This window comes from Channa argus, chromosome 14 (assembly GCF_033026475.1).
Source record: "Channa argus isolate prfri chromosome 14, Channa argus male v1.0, whole genome shotgun sequence".
In the NCBI taxonomy this organism is placed as follows: domain Eukaryota; kingdom Metazoa; phylum Chordata; class Actinopteri; order Anabantiformes; family Channidae; genus Channa; species Channa argus.
The window spans coordinates 20,445,994-20,455,903 of NC_090210.1; positions in this window are offsets into that span (position 1 = coordinate 20,445,994).

The window sequence follows — 9,910 nt, forward strand, 5'->3', positions numbered from 1 at the left end:
CAATTTAATAGCTGTAGAGCTAAATATCTGCCGACACGAAGCCTTGCTGTGATAATCCTATGCATGTTTTTTAATGAAAATGTTCATTTTATGTTTTTAGGTGTTTTATTTTTTTGGTGCTCTAAGACTACATTCAGGAATCAGGACTTTTAACACGAATGCAACAACGGTGAACTCTTTGATGTTAGTCTGGTCTCTGTGACAGCAGGCTTATACCCGTTTGCTTTGACCGTCCGATGGATGTTTGGTGACACCAACCTTCCACCTGGCATGGAGATCCTATCTGAACGAGCCAGCACGAGCAGAGACCATTTCACCCCGGAAAAGTTTAGAAAAAAATATAATTTCTATTTTCACTGATGTTTCATCTTATCTAATGTTCCCCGCTCAGGGATTTTTGGTGGGTCACTGTGGTCTGTTTCACTGTGATACAGCTGTGAGCCTCAGTCACCTGGTCCTGCTCTGTTTCCATAGAAACCATGTAGGGACCGGAGCATGGCCAGAAGAGATACAGGAGACCACGTTTTTATCTTTTGTGGTGGCAGATTAATCTTTCATTGTGTAGTGAAGAATGCCAACAGAGGAAACATCAACCTCATAAATTTTTTAACAGTTAACAAACTGTGATTGTTTTTTACCTGACTTTTTCATCGGTTCCTTCTCTTTGTTCTTCTTTTCTTTCTGGTCTGCAATGTGAAACCACAAAAAGCAACGTCACACTACTGTGGTTGTGTTTCTGTAGGTGTGTGTGTGCTTTAGACATGCCTCTATTTAAGTCTCAAGCCTTCAGGCAGAGTTTTCCATCTACCTTTAGATATTTCTTTAACTTCGTTGTCCTACTGAGGCTGCAAATCTCTTTCATCCTGCATCAACACGAGCACAAAGGTTGCAGATAAAACAGCTCACAGCAGTGTGCCCGAGGAAAGCAAAATTACTGTACACAACCTGCTAACTCTGTATCGGTATTCATAGTGTAAGCAATCAAAACTAAGCATCAGGATCAGAGGTTTGTTCTTGCACTTACAAAGCCAGTGGTGCCCTGCTTCAAATGACTTTGAGTTTGTGAGGTACAAGCTCTAACAGATTATGAGAAAATGGGCCCCTGGGTAAAGACAGGGGGAGGGGCCCCTCCTTTTTCTTTCTGGTCATTTTGAGCCTGTTCGTAGTAACATAGTAACACATTACATTTGTTCATTCATTTTGCACTTGTTTTTAAGTTATTTTATATTGCTTTGTGCTTGTTGTCCAGCTTTTTGAGTCACGCCAAGATTTCACAAAGCAAAAACCAAACAGAATGAAATCTAAGGAATCAAAATGCAGTTGAAATGTCTGTTTTTTGAAATGTCGTGTGCTTTGCACCTATGATCTTCCATTTGTAATGATCCTAACATCTTTATTTAGTGCCTAACCGTAACGTAACGTTTTTAAGAAAAAACCTAATGTGAATCTGGTGCCATTTCGGCCCCCTTATAACGGATGATAAGTGCCATTTAATTGTCAAAAGAGTCCGAGTTCATCAGCCATGATGGTGCTATTTCAACAAATGGTTCATTGATCCGTATGAACGATGCACGCAAGTGTTAAAGTTTGAGGACTTGTTGATTGTTTCATAACAAACAAGAATGAAATTAGAAGTTTTTGCTCCTCAATGCAGATACATTATAACAGCCTCAGGGCGACATTACATTTACATTTAACATGTTCACATTATAAGGTAGATTGCAGTGTTCATACCAGGTTGACTTATGGTTTTATGTGTATGGTATACATTTTTGAAACAGTGATTTGTGTCAGCGTAAATGGGTTGTCCTGCACAGCCACAGTAAAAATGTCCTGTAAATGAGACTCAGAAGCAATCTGACTCTCATTTACAGAACATCTTTATTAGTGCCGTGCTGTTATGAAGTTATCAGCAGACTAATTGTGGAAATCATCAGATGAAGAAGGTATGAGATTCATTCAACAGAGAAAGAAAAAACAGTGGTGTATTTCAGACTAGGAGGGACAGACAAAGAGAAAGCAAAGAAGAAGAGAAAACCTTAAGGAAAAGCTGGACGGGAAAAAAAGGACAAAGTGTAACATCAGAGGAGGGAGAGTGCACGGCAGGAGGCGTGGAGGAGAAAAAAAAGGAGCACGCCGACGCCAGCCCTCTCATTATAAAGGTCATCAGTGTTTTCTCTCCTCTGGGTGCTGATTAATAACATAATTTGGATCAGAAGGCCACTTAACTCAAGACCTCTGAATTACAGTTTCGAAAAAAAAAAAAAAAAGGTCAGCAGAGAGACAGGACGGCAGTTATAGTGCAGCATTGCTGTGGACACAGTTTTCTGAGGAGCCTTTCTAATACCCAAGCTTTTAAAAGCCTAAATTAAAGCTATGTGTACAACATTTTTATTTAAAAAAATGCTTTTTAACTGTGTGTGTGGATCATGGAACGAGAAAAAAAAAGACAGATTGAAATGCAGAGTAAATTCATAAGAACTGTCTTTTCTCTTCTAACTTGACTTTGATTATTTATTTAGTCCCACCTTCTCCCTTCATTCTTCTGTCTAATTTCATAGACCCGGCGGCACATTTGACTCTCTCGCTCTCATTCAGTGGTACACCTGGCTCGGTTTAAATTTTAATTTCTCCTCTCGGCAGTGTTCATTATGTGTGTAATTGTCCTGTTTCTTTATTGGCTGACTTTGCCTGCAGCTCAGAGAGCAGAACGGAGCTGCACCCGGATTGTTAATGACAGCGATGACGAGCCAGAGTCAAACTGAAGGTTCCGAGGACTCACTGTCTAACCACTTTCACCTCTTTCATTGATGTAATCATCCACCAGGGTGGAAACAGATGTTTAAGCACACATTTTCCTGTTGCCCACCTGGATACTCGAGCAGCATCGCTTTTACTTTCATAAATCCATTCTGCTTCAACCAATATTACACAATAATTACAACTGTTTGTATAAACACAGAAATATGACACCATTGACATGGGATATCGTTGTTGTGGGGACTCAGGTTGCATCACAACTTATTTCTTCTTGCAGATACTCATAAACATAAACAGTGTGAGAAAAACTTCCTAAGTATCAGAATGTACACATTTCCAGGGTTTTTAGAAGAAGATGGTAAATTGAAACGTCTTCTGCAAACAAGCAACTTCGTCTTTACGCATCGTGTATATACTGCAAAACCAGTTTCTATTTTAGTTACCAAACACATTTTTGCACAAGTCTCAATAAAAAAGAAAACAGATCTCAGCTGGGCACCGCAAGTAACATTTTCTTATTAAAAAAATAAATATGCAAAGCAATGAATGAGCACCACATTGTGATAAAGGACAATTTATAGTGTTTATAAGCTATAATTGAGTGATTTATTAATGCTAATACATTAATAAATCACAGGCAGTTACGTGCTATTAATATGAATATAGTATGAGACTTTGCAGGGATTGTTTGACCACATACTGTATGTTCTGCCGCAGACCCCCTGGGCCAAATCCCTTTATGAACTGCATAAGACACTGTACAGTAGACTTAATAGAAGGTAGAACCTGCAATTTATAAACCGTTCTATTAGCTCAGGACTGATGTATGTTATGTAAATTATGCCCACAATCATAACCTTCATTATAGGAATGAAAGAGAAACACTCCAATTAGTTTCGGAAACATTTTAATAGTCTTTGTTCAAACACAATAAATGGAAATTGAAGCTTCTTAGATCTAAATGTTGCTCGTTATGAATAGATTCCCCATTGATGTCATGGAGTCTTTATAATCAAAGAGAAAAGATGTTGTGGAGAAGCACAGTGACAAGTCACACATATCTATAAATAAGTAGCCATACAAAGCAAGCAGATCAAAAGACTAGATGAAACAGAAGAGATTCAGATAAATACTAAAAATGTAACAGATTGTCTGTGGTGGATCTGTTGGCTGTTCATTTCAACACCGCTCATTGGGGACCATCATAACTTTAGCATTTTGTTTTTGAGCATTTTATTTTGTTTATGGCTCGAACTGATTTAAAAACAGAAGAGTTTGTTTCAGGGTTTGATATGAGAGCAGATATTAAATACACAATTATGTGATCAAGTTCTATTGAGACTCATTTATGACTCAAATGTGCTGAATTTGTGCTTCACTACAAGATAACAGAAACTTAGAAACCAACCTGTTGGTGTTTGAGACCCCAACCATTCACAGTGTGGGGTTTACATTATGGTGCTAAATTTATGAAAATGAAATGAAAGATATAAATTTGGCTCGCAGGCTGCTGTTTGCAGATAGTCTGATGTGAGAGTGTGAGAGTGTGATGTGTGACATTGTAGCTTTAAAGTAAAGATGCTCTGGTCATTGTGTGGAAGGTGGAGAACTGACAGTCGGGTTCAAACTGCTAATGCAGAACGCGGCAGAAGCAGTTTACAATGATATTTCTATTTGTCCTGAATGTGAATAGAGTCAATACACAATAGTCAATAGAGTCTGGCTACAGCTGAGTTTGTTTGAGGGCTGCAGTAAAATAACACAACACTTTTTCTGGACTTTGGTTTTATGTGCATACAGTTTTTGAACCACGTTTAACACTTGATCTGGGATTTAAAGATAAAAATGAGATTGAGAGGAAGAAAGACAACAGAAGAGATGTAGAGAGACCGTGTGAGGTCCAGGAGATGGAAAGAAAAGCTATAACATCATATTAGCACAGTTCAGCTCTGCTTTTACTCATCTGGGATTTTTGCCTTAACAGCTATCAAATCATTAATTAAGCCTGCAGCAAATCCACTCCCACAAAACCCTGTGAGTGTGTGCATGTCTTGTCTCCACTGTTCAAAGCTCACTGACAGAAAGCTCTGCTCCTCCCAGGGGGGAAGTGTTGTTAACTTATTTTACAGTGTATGCTGAATTAAACATGACAGGATTCCCATCTCTGAATTCATAACAACAACAGAAACAGCTTTGACTGTGTAGTGGCAGCCGCGCCGGAGATCAAATTGAGATTTGTTGTGGTGCAGCACTGAACAGTAACATTGGGGGCAGTTTAACATCGCTTCATCTCAAAACATTTTTATTTTTTTTCATGGTTATAAGAAACCATGCAGGTACTGTTTGTACCCAATGAGACAATTTAGGGCCTCAAATATGGTTCACACAAGTAGGCAAATGATGATACTTTGAGCAACACAAGGTCTATTTCCAGACCGTTCTCATTCCCAAGGCATTTGCTGATCCTTAAGGTACATGCTCGCGCCGGTGATCGAGTGTATTTGAATGGAAACCCTGGCGCTTCACTATCTGACGCCTACATCAATGAAGTAGAATACGAAGTGCACAGGGCGGTGGATGGTACAAGACACAGGACTTTTCCACAGGAGACTAGGGTTTGACTCTAGTGTGAGATGCTTTGCGCTTCAATAATGATCGCAACACAATGTGGCGAACGTGTTTACTACAGTGAGGAAGTATGTGTGTGCTGTTGTCCCGGATTGTAGTTTTTAGTTCTCATGTAATTTGTCTTCTTCACCATGTCTTCCATGGTGTCAAAAGGCCAAACGGTGCCTGTGGCGACTATATGATATGAAAAAGGATGTATGCAGCGGCACAATTTGAGGCCCTAGGAAGAGTCAATATCTGACGTGTTCAGTGTTCAGTAACCCATATCGCCACCTAGTGGAAAAACATTGATCGCCTCCACAGGCACGTGAGAGTTCACATTGACTGGTCACCCATTTTTGTGCCAACTGGTCTTGGCGTTATCCTTTGTAATCCACCTTAAATGCCCATTTGTATCTTATGCTAACAAATCTGCAGAGAAGATGTTCCCGGCACTGTATACTGCCCTAAGTAACGTGTGTAAATTCTTTTGTATCAGTTCCTTTCTTCCATAATTCAGGAGAAAAGAAAAGCAACCATTTCTCATGGAACCTCGGGCAGTGCAGTGCTTAATTGCATTTTATGTCTACAGCTACCCTGCTGTCTGTTGTCCAGTCTGGGTCAGATCTCAGGTTCTTTCACAGTCACACAATGCCTGCCTTGCCCATAGGTTCATCAGCAGCTCTTCAAAAGGATTAGACGACTGAGATTTGACTTTGATAAAAGTGAAAGAGTGGGAATAAATGCGTGTCTCCCTGAGGAGCTCCATTCACCAGCTGAACACACAGCTCCAGTGTCCCGTCTCAGTTCGTTGACCTCCTGCTCGCTCTTTTATTTCCACACAAATGCCTTGAAGGCTGATGTGTCAGACAAAACAACCGTTATTCCTCTCCTGTCTTCTTGCTTTCACCATTTCTTGTCCATTCTATCCATGCTGGAGTATGTTACATGAAAGTTGGCTGAATATCCAAAAATCTCTTTCTTAGTGTCTCATCTGTGTTCGTCTCTCTTTCTTGTCCCCTGTGCTTATATTACCGTCCACTTTGTCCTTTTGCCTTTCTTTGACTCCATCTGAAATCCTTTGTTGTCTCATTCATGCAGTTGATCGGGCTGATAAATCCACAAGGAGCAGCTGAGATGCATGTTGACACACACACACACACACACACATCGTTTTTATGTTCTCTTCATATTGTCCATGTGAAGCACACTGGCACTTAGGCAATACAAGTCACACCCCTGCTGCTGTTAGTTTGCAGGAGCGTGCAACAGGCAAAGGAGAAGAAGACTATATTTGAATGTAAATAATACTAATACTAAATTCAACTGATTTTAACATCAGAATTAAAAAAAATACTTGATTTTAACAGCTCTCACGGTTCTCTTTTAAATAGATACCTGTAACCTGCATGGGGTCATTTAACCAGGTCTCATGTCTCGGTTTAGAAAGTTTTCTCAACATCTGAATGAAAGCACAGGGAACCAGTTGGGCTAATTAGTGAGTTATGACTGAGAGCAGCGGAGAACTGAGCAGCAGTGGAGGAGTTAATAACGTGCAGGACTGATAGCCATAACCATATGACAATGGAGACGCATGTCAAATATAACACAGCATCACAGGTTAAAAATTGAAAACCGTGTGTTAAGACGAAATCAAGAGTTTGCCCACGTTCTTGTGTGGGATCAGACACAATCTGCAGAACCCAGCTTGTCATCACCTGTTTACAAGCATCGCTTTCCCTGTGAACAGTCACTATTCCTCATCCAGGAAGAGATGTCCTCGGAGAGTTTAAATAAGTGCAGCCAGGTGGCAAAAGTTCACAAACAGCATTGGACTCAACGACAGTCATCCATGTTTCCATTACACACAGAAAATCCAACAAGAGGCCTCAGCTTGTCTTCTTTTGGGCAACATCATTAGAAAGCTTATTTACAAGATAGATTCCAATTTGTTCATGTTGATCATGAATCTTCCACGCACAGAAAAGTTAGTTATGGAGTTCCACAAGGCTCTGTTTTAGGACCAACCCTTTTAACTTCATATATTTCTTTTTTAGGCAACATCATTAGAAAACAAATCATAAATTCCCATGTTTCTCACGAAACAAATAAATTAATCAAACTTCAAGCAAGCCTACAAGACACAAAGGCCTGGATGTCCCACAATTTCTTACTTCTAACCTTGGAAAAAACTGAAGTTATATTATTTGGGCTGAAAATTCTCAGAAATATGTTCTCTAACAATATCATTACTCTAGATGGCCTAACATTTTCCTCTGACACTACTGCAAGGAACCTCAGAGTTATTTTCCACAAGGATTTGCCCTTTATGTCAGATAAGAATCAAATCTCTAGAACAGCCTTCTTTGCCAAAATTAGGAGCATCCTGTCTCAAAGTAATGCCGCAAAACCGTTCCATGCATTTATTACTTCTAGATTGGACTGCTGTAATACCCTTTTGTTGGGAAGCCCCAGCAACTCGCCAAAGAGCCTGCAATTTATCCAAAATGCTGTGAATGTGCATGGTAGATCTTAGCTGACACGACTTGATGATGACAAAAGTTTCTTTTTCAAAGTTGTAGCCATTTCTTTCTGTGTTACCATAGCAACTACAGAAACCACACTGTAACACGGCCACAAATACTTTATCCAGACAATGTTGATGTGCAAATTGGTATGATCAGCCAAAGCAGGCAGTGTTGTCTTAGGTTTGAAAATGACATCCTGAGGTAGGGCATCATCCCACAAACAGCAGCATTTAAGCCATTTCTATATTATCACTGGTGTCAGAAAACTTCAAATGAGACATCAAACACATCAAATAATTTTTCCATTCAGTGTGCAGAGAAAATGTGTTATTAGCAAATGCATTGTCACATATTTACATTCTCTGGTGGTACAACACTAGTCTGCTTTGGCCTTTGAAACACAGTAGAACACATTTGTAATTTCAGTTAATCACTGAGATTGTTGACATTTGTAAACATGTTTTAAGTTATTAATGCTGCTCGTTTTTTGCACATCGGAATTTAAATCTCCCTACCACACAGAAATGTTTTAACATAATACGTTAGTTTCAAAGTGTTCTATATGTATCAAACCATCATTTTCACACACTAAACCCTCAGCACTCAGTCATTTTAGAGCCTGCAGAGGAAAACAAAGAAGGAGACGAAAGCCACCATCAAATCTGACTTGGCATCAGTTTGATTCTTTGCTCTTTGCTCTGGTTAGGTTCTTCACCCCAACTGGCACGTGCACAACTTTCAGTGTCTGGTTTTATCCTCCTCTCCCCCAGACAGACAGTTAGATAGACAGACAGTGGTGTGTGTGCTGGAGCCGGAGGATAAAGGTCGTGGTTGTGATGAAGAATTAATGATTTTGTTTTGCTTCTGAACCACATTCTGCTTGTCTGAGAATGATTTCATTTCAATTCCTCACACAGACGTAGTTGTCCATTTGCTACAAACTCTTCAGTGGCCTAATTAGAGAAACACAAACTGTCTGTTTGATCCAAAAATAATCTCTCGTGCATTTTTGGATGTGTATGTCAGTATAATGTCATTATAATAGCTTCATATGGCAAGTTTAAATTTATGTAGAATCATTTGTCATGTTTTCTGCTTTGGATGTTAGACGATCAACATCCATACATGCACAAAAAATAATTCAATTCTGCACAGTATAATTCCTGCGAGCTCAGTGTAATCTACATTTGTGTCTATTCTCAACAGTTACAGTCGGATCAATGTGAACCCACCGCACCTGGTTTCGACTACAAGCACCCAAAGCGTCGATGCCTCTAACAGTTCTGCCAATATTGCCGGCAGTAATGGTAATTTTACATAAACAGTGCTGGCGCTGTTATGAAGCAGAGTCTCTGTGTCACCAGCAGACCACCGCTACCTCCACCAACAGACATCAGCTTACTTCAAATCACCTCGGAAACATTTGACATGTTTTAAATCTACTATAAAAATGTTTGCCACTGATATTCCTGGTTTATGCCTGGTTTCCTTTGACATGGAACTTTTTGTTGTACAAGAGAACTTATAGGGCAAATACTTTTACTAGAGTATTGAGTTTGTTTCAGGGACCTACAGAGTTCTTCTGATATTCTTCTGATTTGTTTTGGGCACATGCATTAAAATTATTAAGTTAAATTAATTCAAAACGACCATCCAATAAACAACACGAAACACCTTGTAGATAAAGACCTGAGGCTTGTACACTTCTTAGAGCCGTGTATTGCAGTAGTCATAGTAGACAGCTTTGGGAGGAGGCATTCATTTGTTACCTTTTTGGTGAAATACAACTGAGTTAATATACTGTACATTTATATATACACATTTCCTCAAAACCTATAAAAATTATTTTCGGCGAAAGTTTGAAAACGGAGAAAATGTGATAATAAATTAAGAATTAAATGGATTTATGTTTATGTATGCTTTTTAAATTATTAATAGAAAATGGATGCATTCCTAATGTTGTGGCCGGTTGAATAATAAAATAAATGGTTTTATCCAAACCACTTCACAACGCT